We start from the raw sequence: 24,414 nt of genomic DNA on the forward strand, positions 1-24,414 counted from the left end.
CGAAGTATATGGCTACTCTTACCACAATGTAATTCACTGACATTACGCTGAGACATACAGGAATGAAATACAATACTGTCTGTAGGTGAACCTTGAGCTACTTTCATCTGTTTAATGAAGTTATATGGATATAGCAAGATCACTTAAAGAAGTCTCTGATTATCATTTCAATTTGCAGCACAGGTAAAAGTAGCTTCTGTCGGTTATCTACAAGGATTTGGAATAAAAAATATCAAAAATATATACAAAAATCACTTACCAAATCCATCATATTTCATTGTTGAGCTAATAACAGATCTTAGGAAGGTTTCAATGTGAAAAATAATTGTAAATTATACTATATATTCTGAAGAAATACACAATTTTTTTTCGTCAATAAATGCAAGTGTTTTATGCTGTACAGCTAGACAATATATTCTACATACACAAGCACGCTTTCATGCAATGAGTAGTTTACATTCAGAGTAATAAGTTTTAGTTTGTTATGCATGTTTTTGCTATATAATCTCCAGACCTGTAAAATCACCTCACAATAAACGTACAGTTGAAAGAACCACAAAATTACCCTTAAATTCTCTAACATTTATCATCCCTGAGTAATCTTAGATTTATATACAAAATAGAAATGAATCCACAAGTCTTTGGTACAATATCAACATTAACATCACTATATTGTACTTAGACTGCGCGACACAACATCAAAACGGAAGTAAAAGTGCCTCGGTTCGCCAGAATCTTCACACTGCAAAAAAGACTCTGTCGTTAAGCTTATCTATTACCGAAGATTTAGGTTTATGTTCTACAGAACTGGATTTCATTTTGAGTTTAGATTTCTTGGGCTTAGTGTCAGTGTCTCTGACAGGGATTTCTCTTTCAGAACCATGCCTCCTTATGTCGGGAGAAGAATGGTAAGCCTCGTCTTCCCCTGATCCCTCCGGGGGAGTCTCTGACAGTTCACTAACAGATCTCAAAAGCAATTTCCTTCTCTTCACCAGGAGCAGAGGCCGAGACTCCTCAGGCCTGAATTCTACTTCAGGCACAGGACCCAATTCAGATGAGCCTGTTTCTCTGCATTGCACTGATTTTGAACTCTCCTTGATTTTATCGCACATCAAAAAGAGTTTCGAGGGAGAAATAGGATCTGTGCTTTCTGAAGTAGCGAGGATACTGGCAAGCATATTTAGCTCTTCCTCTTCTTTTTTATCCTTGCTCTCCTTCCCCCCCTTTGAGGATCTGCTCCCTTTATTTAAAAAGCTAAAGCCTGAAGTTGTTGCATTGCTGGTGTCTTGGTGGCTCTTTGAAAAGCCAGTCAAAGATGCTTTCTTAACGTTCTCTGAACCACATTTAGAAGACGAAGATAATAAAGGAGATTTAGACCCAGGATGCCCTTTGGAATGACTAGAAGCTAGTTTGTAAGATGACGATGTTGTTTTGTTAGTAGAGGAGTTTGACTGTTTTTCTTGCTTTGCTAACCTGTTCGTTAGGTAGAGTCTGCCATTCTTGAAGGCGGATGTAATTGAACGATCTCGATTCACAAGGGTACAACGGCGACCACCTTGCCAACCTAAGAAAAAGTAAATATTTTAGAATAACTGAAAAAAAGATAAATAGTCACTTTGATAACATTTTTAGTTTAAATCCAGACCATATGTGTGGTAAAGTACTTACATATCACCAAAAATTTAGGAAAACTGTGTGCAATGTTGTATAGTACATCATTACTTCAAGAGTGAAAAAAATTTATCTTTTGCTTATGGAGTAGTATTCTTTGTGTGCACAAAGAATTCTTCATAAAATTTACAAAATTACAATCTCTTCTATGCAAAAAACATGTAACAAAAAACTGTTAGTTTTCAGTTTTCAACTATGACAGCACAATACAAAACCATGAGGGGAAGAGTATTCTTGGTACAGCGCACCTTTAAAAGCAAAACAATGGATTTCACATGAATAGTCTGGTCTATTGTAATTTGATTTAAAACATGTCATTTCTATAGCATGAATATTATTTATATGCTTTTAAGGTAAAAGGAACAAAAAGACAAAAAGAACATCATCATGCATATTAACTGCAGATCAAGAAAGTCATACTGAAAGTTATATTCCTCTATACATTTAAGTGCCTAGTCATCAGCAACCAAAATAACAAAGAAACATGCAAAAATGCACACATATATATTCTTTCTTTCATACATATTTTTTATATCAAGCCATTTTCCTAATAAAAAAATGGTTCTAAAGAAAATATACAGTAGCATACCAATCACTGCCACATCATGAACTCTCATCCCGGCCACTAGCAGAAAACTCAGTAGTAGTCATTCCATACATAAACACAGAGATAATCAAGGGCATGGCAAATACCCAACATAAAGTTTTTACATACATACATACTTACACCAAGGCACTTCCCCCAATTTTGGAGGAGGAGCTGACATCAAACAAATGAAACAAAAAAGGGGACCTCTCCTCTCTACGTTCCTCCCAGCCTGACAAGGGACTCAACCGAGTTCGGCTGGTACTGCTAGAAGCTGATGTCTCATAGGATTGTAAATACAGGAGAGGGGGTTCCCAGCCCCCTCGTCCCATCCCTTTTAGTTGCCTCTTACAACACGCAGGGATAACGTTGGCGCTATTCTAATTGTTTTGTAAATAGTTTGCCTTTAAGTCATTAAATATATGTCTGTACAGTAGTCATACTTTTTAAGCTAGAAAACTTATCTCTATATGTGTAGGATATTTCGAAAACAACTCCCTTCTCCTTAGGCTGTCATGAACTTATGGTACTTCATTGCCTCTTTCAAACATGAGTCTCTCTGCACTGTCCTTCAACCTCAGTACCATAAGTGCTTCACCATACAAGAGCTCTGGCAGTTTTGCAGTCAGCCTTAAATTCTGTAGATGTTCCACGACCTCTTTGGCTGTCACCCCCGTTTCATCAACCAGAATATCATCAATGTATGAGTTGGCACTGGAATTGACTTTTTCACTCTGCCAAGACCCTCTTGAAGATTTGCCATAGTACCAAGTTTAGCCTGAACCCCAACATCCTCAGACTATACGTTTTATCCTTGTACTTCACCAGCTAATATTTCCTCAGCTTTTTTAATACACTTTGCTGGAGGTAGGTTGACTTCAGGGCAACAATGGTGGTGGCCCTCGTCATCTGTCTTCACTCTTGTGGCGTCATCGCCAGTCTGACATTGCACATAATTAATCATTTCCAAAAGTCCATTACTGGGCAAACTTTATCTTTTTTTTGTCTATCACTGCCATCAGAGACAGCATCCTTCTATCCATCTGACAGCATCCTTCTATCGATCTTCCCCCATGGCTCCAATATACAATTTGCATCTCTTTCAGATTCTTCTTATGTGACTCCTTCCAATAAATGCTCATAGCAACTCACATATTTCATCAGCCACAATGCCAGTACCGTTGTCAGACAGAAAGTGTCAATATGGGCTCTCATCACCCTTCCCCCTACTTTGACCTCAACATGTGGCAGACAGCTAAGTGTATTCACTCATCTAAAAGGGTGGCTAAAGGCACAAGGACCCTCTTCTGATCGTTGCCCTGGGTGCACCACCATGATGAGTGCACCATCCTGCTACAATGGTAGTAAATCCCAATTAGCTTTGGGTACTTTTAGTCTTTCACCACATAAGGGACTCGACATCTAAAACACTGACCTCTAAATGATGGAGCCTCTCCCCAAACACCCACTTGATCATCACTCCAGTTGGTGTGGTGGCTCTTCTACTGGCCTACGACCAGCTCTTACGTAGTCACTGCAGCAATGTGTAGCATGCTCAAAGGTACTTTTATCCCAGCCTACGTCACAACCAGCCCATGGGCACAGGCTCAAAATTGAGAACTTCTTGTAGCTCTGCCAAATTATGTTATGGCAACCACACACAAATGACAATTTAACATTTGTTTCCTACCTTTTGGCCCTGTAACCTTCTACCCTGAGCAACCATAATATTTTATTGGGAAAAAAGTCCACCTGCTCCCAACTCCATCTCTGCCTTGCGAACTGCCAATGGACCCAATATAAGGGCCTATGTTAGCCTTGCCTCTACCTTCTTCATGCCATGCCAATCAGCATTGCACATCTGCAGGTATGGTGCTAGGGTGCTCCCCTCCAAGTATAGTGGGATAAAGCCTGCCTCATCCTTAACATTACCTCAATGTTAAAAGAACTTAACACAGTTTAATAGATTAATAAAGCCACCGCCAAAATTGATTTCACAGACTCATATGCTCTCATTTGAATAGAAACACATTCATATCAATGTGCACAAGTCACCAATTATTAAATTTTCAGTGTAAAACCTTGACAAATTGGAAAGCTTACTCCTGCACAAATGAAATAAAGTACAGTATGTGATCTAACCTGGAAGAGGGGACTCAGTGGCAGGCAAATTGAAAAGCTCTAAGAAGGACGTGAGGTCTGGAGATGAATTTCCGTTTTCATTCCGCACCTGAAAAAAAAATAATGGATGAGCAATTCCAAAACATAAATTTTTTTTTCAACTTATTAATTCGTATCCAAGTTTACTCCTTTTTATTTTTGTGAAAAAATTATTTCTCATCAAGACAAAATTTAATGGGAACGTGTTATAGTAGTTTGGGATTTCTAAAGATCATCAGATTATTTAACGGATTTTGAAGCGAATAGGAAAATCTATTTTTGGGTGAGATGGCCATGTCGTCCTGATGGAAGCTTCCTATAGACAGCTATCCCTTAGAAAGCTGTCTATAGGAAGCTTCCATCAGGACAACATGGCTTGAGCCCAAAAAATGATGGAGGTGACTATTCTGTATATTGATATTATAGTTTCATGAAATGTTTTGTTGAAATTATACAATTACTAACCAATTACTTTAAATTTTCTGATCCCAGTACAGACACAGTAAATTTTGACCTCCAAGCATTTGAAACCATTTATATCTTAAGTTTTAAAGACTTTTAAAGCATTTACATTTTCATTTTGAAAGCTTCTACAGTTTAGTAGTTTCCTTAATTCCAGTAAAATTAGTTTTGTACAGATACAGTGAAATACTGAAATCAGATATTGAGTCACTGCTTCAAAAGCAAATATTTTCTTTGGAAATCTAATGTTTGGGGAAAAAAAAAAATGATTGAAGCAATTTCTGTAAACAGAAAATAAATCCCTCAGGTCTTACTCTATCCCCCCGCCTCTCAAGATCAGCGTCTGTAGGTAAAGTGTCCCAGAGCCTCGAAGTAGTATCGTATTTTTGCCTTATTCTCGGGTATCTATAGAAGACGTAATCCATTACAAAGAACTTGAGGCCTAGGTAGACTCCAGCGACTGTGAATAATTGATGCGAAGGCAGAAGGATTGAAGCTAAGAGAACAATCCAGAGGAATGCGTACAATCGACTTGCTGCTTCGTGCTCCCATAACAGGAGGCTGGAAAAGGAATTTAATTGAAATATCGATTGTTTTTTAGTTGATGAAAAAGTAACTTTTAGCTGTAAAAAAATTATTTACTTTTGAATCAAAGGGTGGACTGAATACTGGCGTAAGGAATATTATAGCTCTTTAAAAATTAACTGAAGTTGTTTCTGTCAGCCAAACCAGTAATGCAGATTAATAAGAAAAACTTATTTCATGCATAAGCATAAATTTCATGTTTGAAGATGTGCTAGAAAGGTCTCTAAAAGAACATAACATGTGAAGAATACTGTACCATGAATTGGGTGTCCCAAACCTAAACATTAAAAGGCAGAATTACCCAGAGGCATGGAATCAATGGGGACACATAACTAAAGCAACGCTAGATATGCGTCCTTACTTTTTACATTTCTCGGCTGCATTGGAAACGGCTCCGAGTTGATTTTGGACCCTCCGAGCCACGTGAAGTACGAGGGCAAACTTGTCGCCCAAGCCTGCTTCGCTCGCTGGGTTTTCGGTCTGCTCGCCTCCCTCTCGGCGGAGGCGTCGAAACATATTGTGGGTCCATCCTCTGTCGAGATGGAGAGATTAATAAGTCACCAATATGAAAGGAGAGGGGCATTTAGGATAAAATATTAATTTGGCTTTTCTCTATTTATCAGTATTTAATGATCTCGGCTGGCCAAAATATAGTTTCACTCACTTTTGAGAGAGAGAGAGAGAGAGAGAGAGAGAGAGAGAGAGAGAGAGAGAGAGAGAGAGAGAGAGAGAGATGATCTCGGCTGGCCAAAAGATTGTTTCACTCACTTTTGAGAGAGAGAGAGAGAGAGAGAGAGAGAGAGAGAGAGAGAGAGAGAGAGAGAGAGAGAGAGAGAGATTCTCAGTATACTTAGCTGAATTTCTTATTTTAGCAAAATGAATAATTAAGGATTAGGGCATACCAGTCAAGCTTATTTTTTTCTCAATAGGTTAAAAACAATGCAATTACTGTATAGTACTGAATAAAAAGTGAAGAGACAATGCATTTCCGAGGTTAACAGTAACTTAGGCATGAATAATGCACTGTAAAAGCATTGAATGATTTTATTGACTTAACATTTTGCAAAACATGGCCATTTGAAAATATCCTCTGAACTTTAGCGGGGACTGCCAATGAATTTTAATAGTAACATTACCTAAAAGAGATACAGTAGTTCTATGATAAATAAGTTTTTGAGCATGAAGAATAACACAATTATATCTACATAGATTAATATTCAGATAAAAAAGTGACTTCATGAAATATTTATATGTGTATTACAGTGGTACCTCTACATACGAATTTAATCCGTTCCACAACCGACTTCGGATGTAGAAAATGTTCGAATGTCGAAACGAATTTTCCCATAAGAATACATTGAAATAGGATTAATCTGTGGTTGAGCCCAAAAACCTATAACTTCTTAATAAACTACTACACATAATTTCCCATGAGAATAATGCACACTAAATTAGATAATAGACATGTAAAAAAGAAGAATTATCAAAAAATGATAAATAAGAAACAGGTTTTTAGCGTCACTTTACCTTAGAAACTCCAGCGCAGGTGTTGTTGGTCTTGCTACGCAGAGAGGAGATGGACGGGCGGCGAGGAGGTAGAGAGGTTAACTACGATAAACGTACACTACCGTAACTTATTCTAACTTACATTAAGTGAACATTAACATAACTTAGCTTATTTTCTTTTTATTTTTATATTTCATATTTTTTCTTTACATTTTCTTTTTTTCTTTTTGATGATTAATTTTAATCACTTTCACTCTCTACACTTAAAATTGATTGAATTTTTTTTCTCTTCACTCTTTGCTGTTTTCTTTGAACCACTTCCTTCCTCTTCATCACGAGATCGCTTCGTAGTTTGTTTAAAGAAGCTATCGATAGAAAGTTGTTTGGTACAGCTTTTCAAAATGTTTCGAAAATAAGTTAGGGAAACATCATCAAACTGCGCAACTACACGACAAACCTGCAATTTCTTTGGATGGTATTTGTCGATGAAGTCGACCACATCTTGATATTTTCCTAACACCTCTTTTATTTGCGCCGAACCTATTGCAAGTTCACTCATACGGACGCCACGCTCATGCTTTTCAATAATTCCTTGCTTTACTTTTAAAGAAAGCATTCCCTTATTCCTTTTCTCACCACTGCCACTACCACTTGCGAAACTAAGCCTTTTAGGTCCCATGATTTACGTAAAATACCGTAAAAGGATGAACGTAAAAAATCACGATTAAAACACAGCTAATAGCAGAACGCACAAGGCACAACCACATGAAGCCAACGAGAACAGAGGAATGTCCCAAGCCACGCTAATTGAGGGTCCCTCCGAGGTCAAAGTGCTGCTTTCTATCGGCGGAAATAAAAGGGATTTTGACGAAGGAAAAATCTATTTCTGGGGAGAGACCTGTGGCGCCCGGTGAAAAGTCCTTCTTGTATGTCTTTTCTGATAAAACCTTCCAATTATACCAGAGAAAGATAAAAGCATGGAATGCTGAGGTTACAACCCTCGCGCGAGCACCTTTTGGGTGTCGTGTATAAAGCAAAGGCGCGTGAAATCCACTATTCACAGGTTGTCTTCCATTTAGTTAATTCCTTCGTCAAAGGGATGGGCCGATACAACGGCCCTAGACACACCCCCATCGCCGCACCACCCACGCCACGACGCGAGCGCCATCTGAACTACATCCTTCTTTTTGGAATACAAAGTGTTGATTTGTTTTGTTGTGCTCTCGGTCTTTTTTATCTATCGTGGATTTATTTTGTCATGTCCGAAGCTTCATCTTCACACATTCCAATGTTAAGTACCATAGTTTGTTTTGACAGTATTTTATTGTACCGGGCTTTTGTTTTATATCCAGTATAGTCTGTTTTATTATTCCCGTCTGGCCTTTCATGGCGGCCATTGTTTGTTCACTTGTTGGGAATTCATCTTTGTCTGCCCGTTTAGTACTCTGTCACTTAGGTTCTTGGTTAAGTCCCTGGCCTTATGCCTTTAGAACCGTTATTATTTTTATTTTTATTTTTTTTTGTGTATTTATGCTCATGAAAACACATCAGGCGCTATGAGCACCGACTACGCATACGAGTATTGTTTACTTCGGGTGTCGAAAAAAAAATTCAGGTGTAGAGTAGGAACGTGTTCGAATTGTACTTCGCGTGTCGAAAAATTCGGATACAACCGGTACAACGAAAATTGCTTACTTCGTGTGTCGAAATGAAATTCGGGTGTAGAGTAAAAAAATTGCTCAAATTTTACTTCGGATGTTGGAAAATTCGGATGTAGATACGTTCGGATGTAGAGGTTCCACTTTACTTGTTTCTCGCGACAAAAATTGAAACATGTTTGTGTATTACATGTTTTTCATGACTAAACTTGAAACTTATTTGTGTATCACTTGTCTCTCGTGACAAAATTTACTTCTGCAAGGTATTTATTCTATTCCAATGTAAATGAATAGCCTTTGAACTGGTCCTTGAAGCCATAATAAAATATCCTGTTGCAGCTGCACCTTTAATTAAATCAATATGGGTAAAAACGGATAAACAATCAGTGGGAATGCTAAAGGTGATGGGAAAAGGGACGTAGTAAAAATAGACTTGAAAAGGATTTACATTACTTTACGATAAATGGTTTTGTCGGACGGTTTGATCATTGATCTTTCATTTTATAAAACGTAATAATTTTGAGAATTCTCCCTCGAGCGGATTCTTTGTTCTGGTGAAATAAAAAAAAAAAAAAAGGGATTTTGACGAAGGAAAAATCTATTTCTGGGCGAGGAACCTGTGTCGCCCTGTGAAATGCTCCTCTAGCACCATTTCTAAGGCATAGTTATTGCTGAATATACCAGAGAAAAAAGAGATGCATGGAATAGAAGACATATGAATGTTACAAAATATACCTAACTTTTAATTTGTGTAAAATGTATTAAGAAACAGGTTAAACACCAATGAACAACTAAATATATGCAAATCTAGAGAAAGAAAAACAAGCCTCTACACATTACACAGTACTGTACGAATATACAGATGTTGAGAAAAACTGCACCCAAAAAATGAAACTCAGGTCAATGTTGCAAAAAACAATAATTATTTCCCAACTGCCAGGAAAACCTCTCTCTTAATGTAAAGATAAATAACCAGTAAGAAGAACATGTAACATGAACTTTCAAAACAATATCAATACAGTATAACATTCACAAAAGTTATTTGCATTTACTTCAGAGAAAGATTACCTTTGCTTGAACCTACTGTACAGTACATTTATCTTTTCTTCATGTAACATGAAATTACAAAACAATATCTATTTAACATTCACAAATGCTATTTGCATTTACTTCACAGCAAGATTACCTTTGCTTGAACCTACTGTACAGTATATTTACCTTTTCTTCATGTAATTGACGGAAAGTCTAGCTATTGCCATTATCATTATCAGCGTTAACAGCCAACCAAAAAGGACGCAGTAGAGATACACTAGAAGGGCAAGGAGCGTGGCAGAAGGAGACTCCCAGTGCAGCAGAGATTTAACAACGAAGGAGAGTTCGGTTAAGGGCCTCATTACACAGCCAAACCTCAAGATGTTTTCTTTTAACCTGTAGACAAAAATATCAGTTTAATCTATTATACTGCAACACACATTACATATATTATTTTTATTATTATTATTATTATTATTATTATTATTATTACTTGCTAAGCTACAACCCTAGTTGGAAAAGCAGGATGCTATAACCCCAAGGGCCCCAACAGGGAAAATAGCCCAGTAATGAAAGGAAACGAGGAAAAATAGAATATTGTAAGAACAGTAACATCAAAATAAATATTTCCTATATAACTATAAAAACTTTAACAAAACAAAAGGAAGAGAAACTAGATAGAATAGTGTGCCTGACTGTACCCTCAAGCAAGAGAACTCTAACCCAAGACAGTGGAAGACCATGGTACAGAAGCTTTGGCACAACCCAAGACTATAGAACAATGGTTTGATTTTGGAGTGTCCTTCTCCTAGAAGAGCTGCTTACCATAGCTAAAGAGTCTCTTCTACCCTATTGGCCTTGTGGAAACCTCGTTGCCAATAGTATTATCAAATGTTGTTCAAGGATGTTTATTCACAATCATTTATCTCTTGATGCTGGATTGATTGATTGATTGAATATAAAATTTAGGTCTTAAGCCAAGTACTGGGTAATCAAAGGCCCTTCAACCCTATAAAATACTAATTAATCAATCATACCCATAAACTCTTTAAGATTTGGTTATAATTTTAACCTATAAAACCAATCACACCACTTTCGTACGATAAAATCTAGATGCGAAATAAGATGGAAGAAAAAGGATTAAAAGTACAAATTAATAAAATTAATTAAAGTTCGTAATACAAAACAATACTCTGGATAAATTTTTTTTTTCAAGTTCAGGGTATTACAATTTTCCCCTAGAATATCTCTTAACCCTTTTACCCCCAATGCTATTTGGAACTTTCCAACCCTTAACCCCCAGGCATTTTTCTTTTTCAAGCACGCTTTGCAATATATTTTTTTTTAGATTGCACTGACAGCCTTAATTTTTGTCATAGAGAGGTCAGGTTGGTCTCATTATTTTGGAAAATGCCTGAAGTTTCTCATAAAGTTATCATACATATGCAAAAAAATGTAAACAGCAGTATTTTGCAAGGACGTACCAGTACGTCCATGGGGGTTAAGGGATGAGTTTTGTGAAACATACCAGTATGTCCATTGGGGGTAGAAGGGTTAAAGATTTGTCCTGGAGAAAATGTGTCCTCCTCTGAAGAATAAAAACAGGACAGTAAATTAACATGTTTAATATCTATTGTCACTGGACAGGTATTGCAAAGAGGGGCCTGTCTCCCTTCCCCACTCTTCATTAAATAATTCTTGTTTGAATGGGGGAAAAGCATTAGAAAGTTAATTTAGTAAGCTTGTGAGCTAGTGATGTGGGGTTTGGTCTACACGTTTACCTGTTGAATCATCCTTAGCAGCCACTTCCTGGTTCTACCTAGTCCTAGCTAGGGTGGAGAGGCGGCTTGGGTGCTGATCATATGTACATATGGCTAGTCTCTAGGGCATTGGCATCGTTACTGTCCATTGCCTCTGCTATTCATGACTGGCCTTTAAAACACTAAGACAAACGCAGACATTTCAAATTATCTTTATACGAAGGTCCTCAACATACAAACACAAATAAAACTAAAAATAACAGATAAATAAATTCTATAGTAGAACAATATTATATAATTTAATACAATAAGAAAAACTACATTTCTCATGACCCGATATATGTTTCATATGAAACCCGACTATTTGTTGAGTTTTGTCGCTGGAAATCATAAGCATGGGATTCAGGTCAGGCTTACCCTAGGCCAAAATGGAACAAAATCTAACTTACAAACAGCGTCTTGGAACCAATTGAGTTTCTAAGTTGAGGATCTTCTATAGCTTAAGAGTGATAGAGCTCCATATATCAATAGCCAATGGTGTATTCATTCGAGTCCAGTCTATTTCTTGGGGTATCGAATAGAAAGTTGAACACATGAGATAAAACTAAAACTCATATATATATATATATACATATATAGTGTATATATATATATATATACATATATAGTGTATATATATATATATATACACACATATATATATATATATATACACATATATATATATATATATAAATGTATATATATATATATATACACATACATATATATATATATATATGTATATATATATATATATATATGTATATATATATATATATATATACATATATACATATATATATATATATAGGCTATATATATATATATATATCTTATGTATATGAGTATATAATTGTATGCACACCCACGTCAAGTCGTTAAAAATGGGGACAAGATCTTTGGCTCAAAATAACGTTAATAGAAAAGACCTCTTTGGATATCAAATGACAAAAGATTGCCTTGGGTATGCGTAGGTGCATTAGACGGACATAAACAATCATTCAAACTGTGACAAACTGTAACAAAAAATAGTTACCTTTGTGACAAATCAGCTCTGCCAGCGGAGGTCCAATTAAGAAATGCCTTTCAGCTAACATAAAAGCCTTTGGATTCCAATAGGATGTAGGAGTTTTCAGGAGAACAGACCTTCCCGGATTAAATATTGTTTATTTCAGTAAACTTGGTGATGTGCAATGGAAAACAGCTAATTTTGAAGTTGGATATATATGTACGCCAACTTTCGGCACCAGGGTTTGATTCCTGGCTGGTCAAAAGCTATTGCCTTTGAGTGGTTCCGCCTTGGGGCTCTGATCCCAAGGTCGATAAGTGAAGCCAGAACACGAATGTATTAAAAATATATGGCTTACTTTAGTACACACCCACACATATATATACAGTATATATATATATATATATATATATATCACAAATTTTAAGTAATTTGTATTTTTTCCTAACAATACTTACCTCGAACTACTTTCTTAGGAGTATCTGGGATCTCCTCCCAACCGACCAGAGTTTTTGTGTAGTTTACCCTATAGTCCCCGTTTTCTATGAGGGGTAACCTCAGGTGGAGTGGAACATGCCCTGAGGCTATCCCCCAGGTCAGAGAGCATGCTTGCTCAGGTCTCGAGCTCCAGTAAGTTCTTGATAGCTTAGGTATCTATTAAGTCCAGCAAGGCACTCGGGGTAGGATGGGCGGGCCATTACCCGAAAGTAGTTCGAGGTAAGTATTGTTAGGAAAAATACAAATTGCTTAAAATTTGTGATTTGTTCCAACACAGAATACTTACCTCGAACTACTTTCTTAGGAGACTTATACCTTAGGAGGTGGGAGTGTCCCTTCAGACCTAGAGACCGTGACGAGAATAGAAGAGGAACCTAGGTAGGAGACTAGGTTTCTGCTGATCTCAAAGAAAACACGAGGAAAAGAGGGAAAACTACGCAAAAAAAAAAACCATCTTTAGTGTCTATGTAACTCACTTCTGCAAGAATCCTAGGAGACATGTCCTTCCCATGATAGTGTATCCCATGGCAGTTTCAGGGGGGCTACCCGAGCCATTTCCGGTAAGGCAATAGGGGAAGGAAGAACAAGGGGCTCAGGAAGGAACCTGTGTCTCTTGGACTCGCTACCCACAGTTACCACTGGGGCTACACCCTTAAACCATTTGGAGCGCGGAAATGACGGGACCGCGCGAGAACCCGCCCAGGGACTTTCTCGAGTAGTCCTTCAAGCAGTGAGCCGTAAAGGGCGACTGGTTAGACCATGTAACCTGCCCTCAGGTTTGGCCCACTGCCATGTTCTTCTCAAATGCCAAAGAAGCAATTTAGACTCCTAATGTTGTGGGGTCTGGGCTTTCCTGGAAAGGGGACCCCTGCACTACTGTAGGGCCTGGACGATCACTTGCCTTATCCAGAAGAAGAAAGTGTTCTTGGAGACTGGCCTCCTTCACAGTCCCGAGGAAAATGAACAGACTCTTGATCTCGGGATGAGTCTAACTGTCCTTTCTAATAACTGCCATACTGCAAGTCCCTCGGGTTGTCCGAGCGAGGAATAGCTGGCACTGGAAACAATTCTATTTTGGGTTCCCAAACAACTGGATTCTGAGTCTTGCTACGAAGGAGGGTAAGAAATCTGAAAGTAGTATCTCGCCAGCCCTTCGAGGTGTGAGATCTCGTACGACAGGCCAGGAATCTCACCTACTCTTTGCTGATGCAGAGCTAAACGAAAGACTGCCTTGAGGTGCGCTCCTTGTCTAGAATGTCTTTTAGAGGCTCGAAGGGAGGTACCAAAATCAACTTCAAGTACCCTAGCCACATCCCCCTGAGGCACCCTAACGGCTTGGGGGAAAAACGACTGCTCGAAGCTCTTGAAGAGCGTCGAGATCTACCTGGAGGCACCCAGGTCTAAGTCCTTCAGGAGGAAGACTTGGGATGGACATGCACCCTTCGTCCCTGAGATAGACCAGGGAGTCTGCTATCTCATGAATGGAGGCCCCTAACGGCCTGATGTTCTTCGAGGAGCACCCCTTAGAAAAGGACAGGAAGGGCCAGAGTATCTGTTTCAGGGTGTCCAGTTTCTCCCTCGGCGGGGAAGGACCTCGCCATCCGGGGAGTCTAGAACCAACCCTAGGTAGGTCATCCTGGTGGAGGGAAATCAGCCAGGACTTCTCCAGGTTGATGAAGATACTCAAGACGTTGTAGAACTGCAGGAGCTTCTCGTCTTGCTCCCTCAGTACTTCCTCTGGGACTGAAAGCAACAACCAGTCACCTAAGTACCGAATCTGCGGATGTCCTGTTTGTACGCCCAGCCTGAAACTGTTGAGAAGACCTTCGTGAAGGCCTGAGGACTGCTGACAGTCTGAAGCATAGGGTTTTGAACTGCCATGTTTAGGTACTCCATTTTCCCTTAAGAACCTCCTGTTGGAGGGATGGACAGGGACCTGGAAGCAGACGGCTTCGAGGCCTATGGACCTCAGCAGTCCCCCTCCTTCAAGGGTCGCTAGGACCGACTTCGGAGTGTCCATCTTGAAGCCGGTGTTTGTACACGAATTGTTGAGGGCTGAAAGGTCTCCAGAACCCTGTCGCCTTCTCCACCAGGAAGAGCCCTGTTGTAGAACCCTGGACTCGGTTTTCGACTGGTTCTACTGCCCCTTTCGCCAGCATTTGCCGAGCCTTCTTCCTGCAATATTGCTACTCTCCAGGGGGCTCTGGATGCCAACCACTCCCCCTGTTGATCTGGGATCCGAGGTGGAGATCCGCAAGGAAGGAAAGCTTGTACCCCTCCTTTAGTACTGTTACGGTCCCCGGATCCGCTCCGTGGTCCCACCATGCTTGCCAATATCGTTTGAGGCATCCCCCCACCTGAGGCGCCAGCAGGAGTAGGGGGGCCCTCCCCTCCTAACTCCTTCGAGAGCGCGGCCTGAACGCTCTCTCCTGGAGTCTGAGTAGGAGGGTCTGAAGGTTAACTGAGGAGTCGAAGCTCCCCTACGGGGGGCAAGGCAAGGGAAAGATTATGTGTGTCAACTTCTACATCCGAAGGCGGACGGAGCCGAAGAGGCACAGGGCAAAGGTGTGGGGCTCCCTCTCCATCGGCCACTGAGGCAGGCACTGGAGAGGCAATAGCCCCGTCCGACCGCTCGGGGGAAAAACCACTCTGCCTTCGTCACGGATGGGGCCGTCATGGGCCTACCCCCTCCCGGGGGAAATCCGTGGGGTTTAAGTACCCTGCCATGTCAGCAACCTCTTCTGATGCTTGAATGGGGCTGGCCGGGACAATGGCACGGCTGGCCCCCTCACGGATGGAGCCGCCGGAACGGAGGTATCCATCATGGGTGTGTCAGCGGGCCCCCCTCCAATGCTTGGATGGGGCTGGCCGGGACGATGGAGCGGCTATCCCCATCACGGATGAAGCCACTGGGATGGAGGAACCCGTCATGGGTCTCCCCCCTCCCGGGGAGATCCGTGGGGTTTAAGTACCCTGCCATGTCAGCGGCCGCCTCCGATGATTGGACGGGGCTGGCCGGGACGATGGCACGGCTGGCTCCATCACAGATGGAGCCGCCGGGACGGAGGTAGCCATCATGGGAGTGTCAGCGGCCACCTCCAATGCTTAGATGGGGCTGACTAGGACGATGGCACGGCTGGCTCTATCACGGATGGAGCCGCCGGGACGGAGGTAGCCATCATGGGTGAGTCAGCGGCCACCTCCAATGCTTGGATGGGGCTGGCCAGGATGATGGCACGGCTGGCTCCATCACGGATGAGCCGCCGGGACGGAGGGAGCCGTCACGGGTGTGTCAGCGGCCACCTCCAATGCTTGGATGGGGCTGCCAGGATGATGGAGCGGCTATCTCCATCACGATGAAGCCCCTGGGACGGAGGTAGCCGCCATGGGTCTACCCCCTCCCGGGGAATCCGTGGGGTGTGAGTACCCTGGCATACCAGCGATTGACCACGAAGCCTGAATGGAGCAGTCGTGGTACCGGGTATGGATGCCATGCTGCCGGGTCGATCCAGCGGCTACCTCCGCTGGAAGGATGGAGCTCCTGCAGATATCCATGGAGCCACAGGCTTCCCCATGCTGGCTGGTTGGTTCCTCCGTTCAGGGCTGGCCATCGAAGGACCGGAGGCCGGGACAAAGCTGCCAGTCCGATAGGGGCGACTCTCTCCGCTGGGCGGGGAGAAGTCGGAACCTTCGCGGGCTTATGCCTGTCGACCGAGACCTGGCTGCCGAAGTCTTGGAAGCTGGGACACGGCTGCCAGACCGAAGGGGCGACTCTCCGCTGGGCGGAAGGAGTCGGAACCCTCGCGGACTTATGCCGGTCTGCCAGAGCCTGCTGTAGGGTTGCCGGGGTTCCCGTCGAAGGGCGGGCATCACCGTCGAAACGGGGGGCCTCCGTCCTGGGTCCACCCGGCTCATGCCGAGCTAGGTGGCCTTTGGAGGACTTATGCCGGCCTGCCAGAGCTGCTGTAGGGTTGCCGGGGGTTCACGTCGAAGGGCGGGCATCACCGTCGGAACGGGGGTCTCCGTCCTGGGTCCACTGCGCCGTGGCCGAGCTAGGTGGCCTTTGGAGGTCAGGACTCGACTGCCAGATCGAAGGGGCGACTCTCTCCGCTGCGCGGATGGAGCCAGACCTTTCGCGGACTTACGCCTGTCGACTGGAACCTGCCATGATGAGTCCCTCCGTCGGGTGCCGCTGCTGAGATTCCTCAGCGCCCCGTCTTGGGAGGCTCCTTCTCGGCGACGTCCTTGGCTGCAGAAGTGACTGAAAAACACGCCAAAGAGGCTGGAGAAGAATTAGGGACATTTTTCCCCCACATGGGGTCATCAGAGGAGACGTGGCCTGTTTTGCACCAGGACCTCCGTCTCCCAACACACTCCCGCCCCTCCCTCAAGCCTCTCACTCGTCTGGAACGACGCCACAACCCCACTATCCTGAAGATCAGACTCTTGGGGAAGGGCCGCGGCCCTCTACCCCACAACGGACTTACCTCGTCCCCTACTCTGGGTAGGGGAGGGTGGTAGGGAAGCTCTGTCAGACGAGACGCCCGGCAAAGCAAGGGGGGGAAGGGGCGCTAGTCCTTCTTAGGCGACCTCTTTGTCGCCTACTTCTTCTTGGTGCTATACCGCACCCACTCCGACTCCTGGGGAAGAGCAATGGGCACTTCCCCACAACTGACTTACCTCGTCCCCTACTCTGGGTAGGGGAAGATGGCTGTATAAAGAAGCTCCATTCGAAGAGGCATCAGGAGAAGTAAGAGGAAAGGCTCGCCTTCCTATGAGACCTCTTGGACGCATTCTTCTTCTTGGTGCCGAAGCGCACCCACTGCACCACGTTCCAGGACTCGCACTCCGGGGACACGTGGCTGTAGAGAACATAAGCTACTCCTACACGACGTAACACAGAGGATAGGGGTAGGAAGGATGATTTATTGTTAATTTGTTCTCTTCAGCTATTTATTTCCTTATTCATTTCCTCACTGGGCTATTTTTCCTTATTGGAGCCCCTGGCCTTAAAGCATCTTGCTTTTCCAAAAAGGGCTGTAGCTAGGATAGTAATAATAATAATAATAATAATAATAATGGGTCCACGTGAGGACCGTGAAAGACACAAATGGGGGGGTTGGGGACACAGGGTCGCACTGGGTAAGGAGGGAGCGTCGAGATGTTATCACGACGCGACCAGAGAACTTACTGGAGCTCGAGACCTGAGCAAGCATGCTCTCTGACCTGGGGGATAGCCTCAGGGTATGTTCCACTCCACCTGAGGTTACCCCTCATAGAAAACGGGGACTATAGGGTAAACTACACAAAACTCTGGGTCGGTTGGGAGGAGATCCCAGATACTCCTAAGAAAGTAGTTCGAGGTAAGTATTCTGTGTTGGAACAAATATATATATATATATATATATATATACACTAGTGTACACAACCCATCAAAACTTATTGCTAAATATTTAGATTGATATGCACACAACACTGACTACTCCCTCTCTCTCCTATCCAAGGGATGGGGGGGAGACTAGGTAGTCATACATTTGGCAATGTCATTCAGCATAACAGGAAAGAAATGTGTAACCCATAAAATTGGTTCTTATTATATAGGATCATCATCATCTCCTCCTACGCCAATGACGCAAAGGGCCTCAGTTAGATTTCACCATACGTCTCTATCTGGAGCTTTGAATTTAACACTTCTCCATTCATCATCTCCTACTTCACGCTTCATAATCCTCAGCCATATAGGCCTGGGTCTTCCAACTTCCCTAGTACTTACTAGATATCTACTTACTTTTTCACAGTGAGAGGATCTCCCTCGGGATCTCCATCAGGCAGTTCCTCCTCTGCCACCTCTGAGAAATCCTTCACGACCTCATCCACGAAGGTCATGATCCTCGCTTCCAGTCTCCGGTACCAGGGATCCTTTGGACTGACAAGAGGAGCTGAGAGAACGCTACCTTGACAGCTCCCCGGATCGGAGTCGCTTCCAGCGCCTCCCGCCATCCGCTGACACTGCAAAAGGTAAAACAAGATTAGTAATATAGTAGGTAAAATGATGTAGTAGGGTAATAGGTAAAAGGAGATTACTAATGTGGTAGGTAAAATGAGATAGTAAGGAAGTATGTAAAATGAGGTAGTAGGGTAATGGGTAAAATTAGTAGTAACGTAGTAGGTAATATGAGGTTAGTAAGGTAGTAGGTAAAATGAGATTAGTAAGGTAGTAGGTAAAATGAGATTAGTATGGTAGTACGTAGGTAAAACTGAAATGAGTAAGGTAGTAGGTAAATGAGATTAGTAAAGTAGTAGGTAAAAATGAGATTAGTAAAGTAGTAGGTAAAATGAGTAGTGAGGTATTAGGTAAATGGGATAGTAAGATAGTAGGTAAAATGAAGTAGCATGTAGTAGGTAAAATGAAATTGTAAGGTAGTAGGTAAAATGAGGCAGTAGGGTAGTAGATAAAATGAGATAGTAATGTAGTAGGTAAAATGAAGTAGCAATGTAGTAAGTAAAATGAGATTTGTAAGGTAGTAGGTAAAATGAAGCAGTAAGAAAGTAGGTGAAAAGAGATTAGTAAAGTAGTAAGTAAAATGGGGGGTAGTAATGCAATAGGTAAAATGGGGGTAGTAACGTAGTACGTAAAATGGGGTAAGAAGGTAGTAGTTAAAATGAGATTAGTAAGGTAACAGGTAAAATAAGATAGTAATGTAGTAGGTAAAATGAAGTAGTAACGTATTAGGTAAAATGAGATTAGTAAGGTAGTAGGTAAAATGGGATAAACAGAAGGAGAAACTAAGACCACTGAGAGAGAGAGAGAGAGAGAGAGAGAGAGACCTCAAATATGCCAACAATCCACACCCAATACCTTTGTCCCTGTCCGGATCATCCGAGTCACTCTCTGGGCTGATCTCCGTCCAGCCATTCGGACGAGGTCGTCGTGCTGGTCCCAGCGGCGCATGCGCCGTTGAGAGAAGCCAGGAACTCCGACTGGTCCAGGGATTTGCTCTTTTCCAAACCGCGTTTTTTTCCAGACGAATCTTCCCCTTGAAGGGCTCCTGTTTATAAGGGGAATGGAAAGGAAAATTATTAAACGATTGTGAAAGGGTTGATAATAGATATAGGTCTTGTTATATGTTTTTTAAGGTACTTTGTAATTTTTTATATATATATATATATATATATATATTATATATATATATATATATATATATGTATATATATATATATATATACTGTATACTGTGTATATATATATATATGTGTGTGTGTGTGTGTGTATGTATGTGTGTGAATAAATTGAAACTAGAAAGATTCGTCAGTGAACATTTCAAAGGACATTGGAAGAAAAAAAATGAATAAAGAAATGGTTTAGTTATTCTTATATTTGGGGACTAAATATATCGTATGACAGTAAGCCATGATAAATGAAAAGTCACATAACAGTTAAAACGTAGAAAGGTGTCTGGGGTGTTTGCATTAGATTTGGAGGAGACTTGATAAGTCTGTACAGTAGAAGCCAGTAGGTTAGGTTAGGTTAGGTTAGGTTGCCAGAGTGGGAAGAGATTGTGGTTCCAAATCTTCTGTACTCTTAAATAAAAAGGTGGATGTTACAAACCTATGTATTCAAGGTAAATTTAATGTAAAGGAGTTTCGTATGGTTGAGAAATAAGGAAAACATATACGCCATGGATAAATAGGCAATCTGATAGATTGTTCTATAAAAGAGGAAATAGCCACATCAAGAGAAAAGAAACATTTTGGAAGAATTCGGTAACATTTATGTAAAATGTAAAAGGTCAATTGGGATTCATGCATTTTTGCTATACGTATTTCTGAAATCATTTATGGCGTTGGTTCTTCCATTCAAAAAAAAGAAAAAAAAATAGATAATGGAAATAAAATCTTATTTTCAATAATAATGTTGGCGTGATCATACCATCTTCTTCATCTTCGTGTTATCATCTGCCACATCATATAAACAACACTGTCCTTAGTAAAAGGTATTCCAAGTAAATTTATCAATAAAAAATACTGTGGAAAGTTTAGTAAATGTATTCCAAGTGAAATTATCTACTTCATTTATCCTTTACCTTAAGAAGAATAATATTTGCGTTCTTTATTCACTGTTAGGGACATTTACATGCAATCTACAGCCTTTGGCTAAAATTAGTCTACAAACTACAGATCAACACTTACTACAGAATGTTAAATCTACCTCTCTATTTACCAAGGCAGTTCCCCAATTTTGGGGGTAGCCGAAATAAAAAACAAAAGGGGATTTTTCTTCTCTTCGCTTCTCCCAGCCTGACGAGAGATTCAGCTGAGTTTGGATGCTACTGCTAAGATGCCACAGTCCACCCTCACCCAGTATCTACCACAAAGCTTCATATGCTGAACCCCCTACTATTACTACCTCAGCGGTCACCAGGATGCTGTCTAAGCAAATATCTAGCAGTAATTTAAGACATCTGAAAGTGCTTTAAACATTATAAATGCCATCTGAAGAAAGATCTGGCAGTAATTTTAGACTTCTGGAAGCGTTTTTAAACGTTATCGATGCAGTCTGAGGAAAGATAAGGCAGCAATCTATGTCTTCTGGAAGCGTTTGAAACATTATCGATGCAGTCTGAGCAAAGATCAGGCAGTAATTTTAGTCTTCTGGAAGCATTTTAAATGTTATCGATGCAGTCTGAGCAAGATCTGGCAGTAATTTCAGTCTTCTCGTAGCGTTTTAAACGTTATCGATGCAGATCGAGAAACGATCAGGCAGTAATTTAAGTCTTCTGGAAGCGTTTTAAACGTTATCGATGCAGTCTGAGCAAAGATCAGGCAGTAATTTTAGTCTTCTGGAAGCATTTTAAACGTTATCGATGCAGATCGAGAAAAGATCAGGCAGTAATTTAAGTCTTCTGGAAGCGTTTTAAACGTTATCGATGCCGTCTGAGCATAAATCAGGCAGTAATTTTAGTCTTCTGAAAGCATTTTAAACATTATCGATGCAGTCTGAGCAAGATCTGGCAGTAATTTCAGTCTTCTGGAAGCGTTTTAAATGTTATCGATGCAGTCTGAGCAAGATCTGGCAGTAATTTTAGTCTTCTGGAAGTGTTGTAAACGTTATAGATGCTGTCTGAACAAAGATCTGGCAGTGAGTTTTGTCTTCTCGAACGGTTTTAAAAGACTGGCAGTAATTTTAGTCTTCTGGAAGCGTTTTAAACGTTATCGATGCAGTCTGAGCAAGATCTGGCAGTAATTTCAGTCTTCTGGAAGCGTTTTAAACGTTATCGATGCAGTCTGAACAAAGATCTGGCAGTAATTTCAGTCTTCTGGAAGTGTTGTAAACGTTATAGATGCTGTCTGAACAAAGATCTGGCAGTGAGTTTTGTCTTCTCGAACGGTTTTAAAAGACTGGCAGTAATTTTAGTCTTCTGGAAGCGTTGTAAACGTTATAAATACTGAGCAAAGGCTATCGGAAAGTTAAATACGCTGAGCAAAATTAAATTCTATGAGGGATTTTGAGCATATTAATGTTCTAAGTTTAGTTAACAGTAATAATACTAAAAAACAATCCACCAACAGAAAAACACAGTATTCAGGTTGCGTCTACCATATCTAATGTCGCCCAGACGTTATCCACATCAAACGACAAAATGTTGCGATAAAAAAAGTTATCCTTTCGTTAAAACTAAAACACAAAAGGAGTGTATTAAAACCCTAAAGGATTCTGTCTTATAGGACGTTTTATGTCTATCATGACGACCTCTCTTCTCAGTCAACAAAGGACAAAAGGAATCCTACCATTCCTGTTCTATCAAAAATTAATATCAACGAAATCTTGTTTTAAAAAAATCCAAAGGTTTTCTGGGGCTTTGACTTACAGTCTAAGAGTCCCATTGCAGATACAAGCTCTGGAAAATCATGAATGAACATGCAAATCGACGAAGACAAATCGGCATTATTTGCCATGAACGGCATCAATACTTGCATTGTTATCTGAAGCTGTCCCTATAAATATATTTTTCTATTAAATGTTAAAATAGAGGTTTGGATCAGTTTTATTCTATCAGATTTGAAGTGAAATGTAAAATCAACTATTAAGTTACTTATATTACCTCATTTCATTATTCAAAATATTGTATTTTCTCTTGTTTATATTAAATTTGAATTTGCTTGTGGTTCATTCTTTCAATCAATGGCCTTGAGGTTAGTTCAATGAGAACGAGCCGACTATAATAACATTAATAGCAGTAGTAGTGACAGTGATAATAGAAATGATAATCCTTTCAATTGCATGTAGAGTCATTGTTCTAAATAGCCAAATAATCAAAATAGAATTTGTAGTAAGGTCGTCACAATTATCAGCAAGCTAGATGCTAGCACAGCACTACACATTATCCTAAAGGTCTGGTTATGGAAACTAAATACTAGAGAGCTAAACTTTTTGTTTCAAACTGTGCACATTTACCAGGTAAGTAAGCACCTACTGAATTTACACGGTAAACAGTGGCCTGAGAATACTTACCTCAAGAAAAAATGATGAAATAAGGACCTTAATTACATATGCTAATGGTAAAGATACATAAATGTATATTACACAAATAACATACCTATATCTAGTCTCCTGGCTCTGGTCTGATCTTAAAAACATGAAGGGGTACCACGCAAAATGTTTTGTCGCTACCAATCAAGTGGGCCAGTTTGGAATAAACCATAACTGTCCGAATTCTTTGCCAAAGTGAGCATGCGTTTGCATCCTTCAAAGGGAAGCTGTATGTATTTATCAATTCCCATTGTCAATTCGAACGATATGCTTCAAGAGCACTGGTAAGTTTTCCTTAAATGTGGACAATATACAGAGCAGTGGCTGCTCTGTTCAACCATGTCCACCGAGAGTATACCTTGGATGAGTTGATAGATCACGATCAGATAATGTCTTACATTTGAAATTGTCTATACTTCCATTGTGATTATAACTCATATTGCCAGGAATTTAAGAGAGCAACGAATAACCTTTTTTCTTCCATTTGCAAAGATGATGCAATAACCGAAAAGCCTAAGAATATGCTAGACATTGGCTTCTCTGTCAACGTTGGATGCTCTATGTAAAATATTGGGGGCAAGATGTGAAAAATCCAAGAAAATGGTCAAGTGTGACACCTACTATTCTTTATCCTCATTGCAAGCTTGGAGGAGTTCTCTATGCATGTAAGTGATTAGAATTCTAGATAACATAACTTCGATTCTGTGATGGAGCAATAATTGTATGAAATAATTATCATATTTACGGATACTCGAAGACGTCTGAAACTGATTTTTCTTTTGTATTCCTACAACTTATGAAATAAAACGATCTCAATAAATCATAAGCTTGGAATTATTCATGCTAGAGTTTATAAGGGGTTACTTTAAAATTTTCCAATTATTATTCTAGACAGATAAAATCTACACCATAAT

General features: G+C 40.7%; 1 pseudogene; it reads right to left on the minus strand.

Moving 5' to 3' along the window:
• Nucleotides 1–325: 325 nt before the first annotated feature.
• The window catches only part of LOC137615528 (uncharacterized), a 248,302-nt pseudogene continuing 224,213 nt past the window's right edge, over nt 326–24,414 (minus strand).

Source organism: Palaemon carinicauda, chromosome 21, assembly GCF_036898095.1.
Source record: "Palaemon carinicauda isolate YSFRI2023 chromosome 21, ASM3689809v2, whole genome shotgun sequence".
Lineage (NCBI taxonomy): Eukaryota > Metazoa > Arthropoda > Malacostraca > Decapoda > Palaemonidae > Palaemon > Palaemon carinicauda.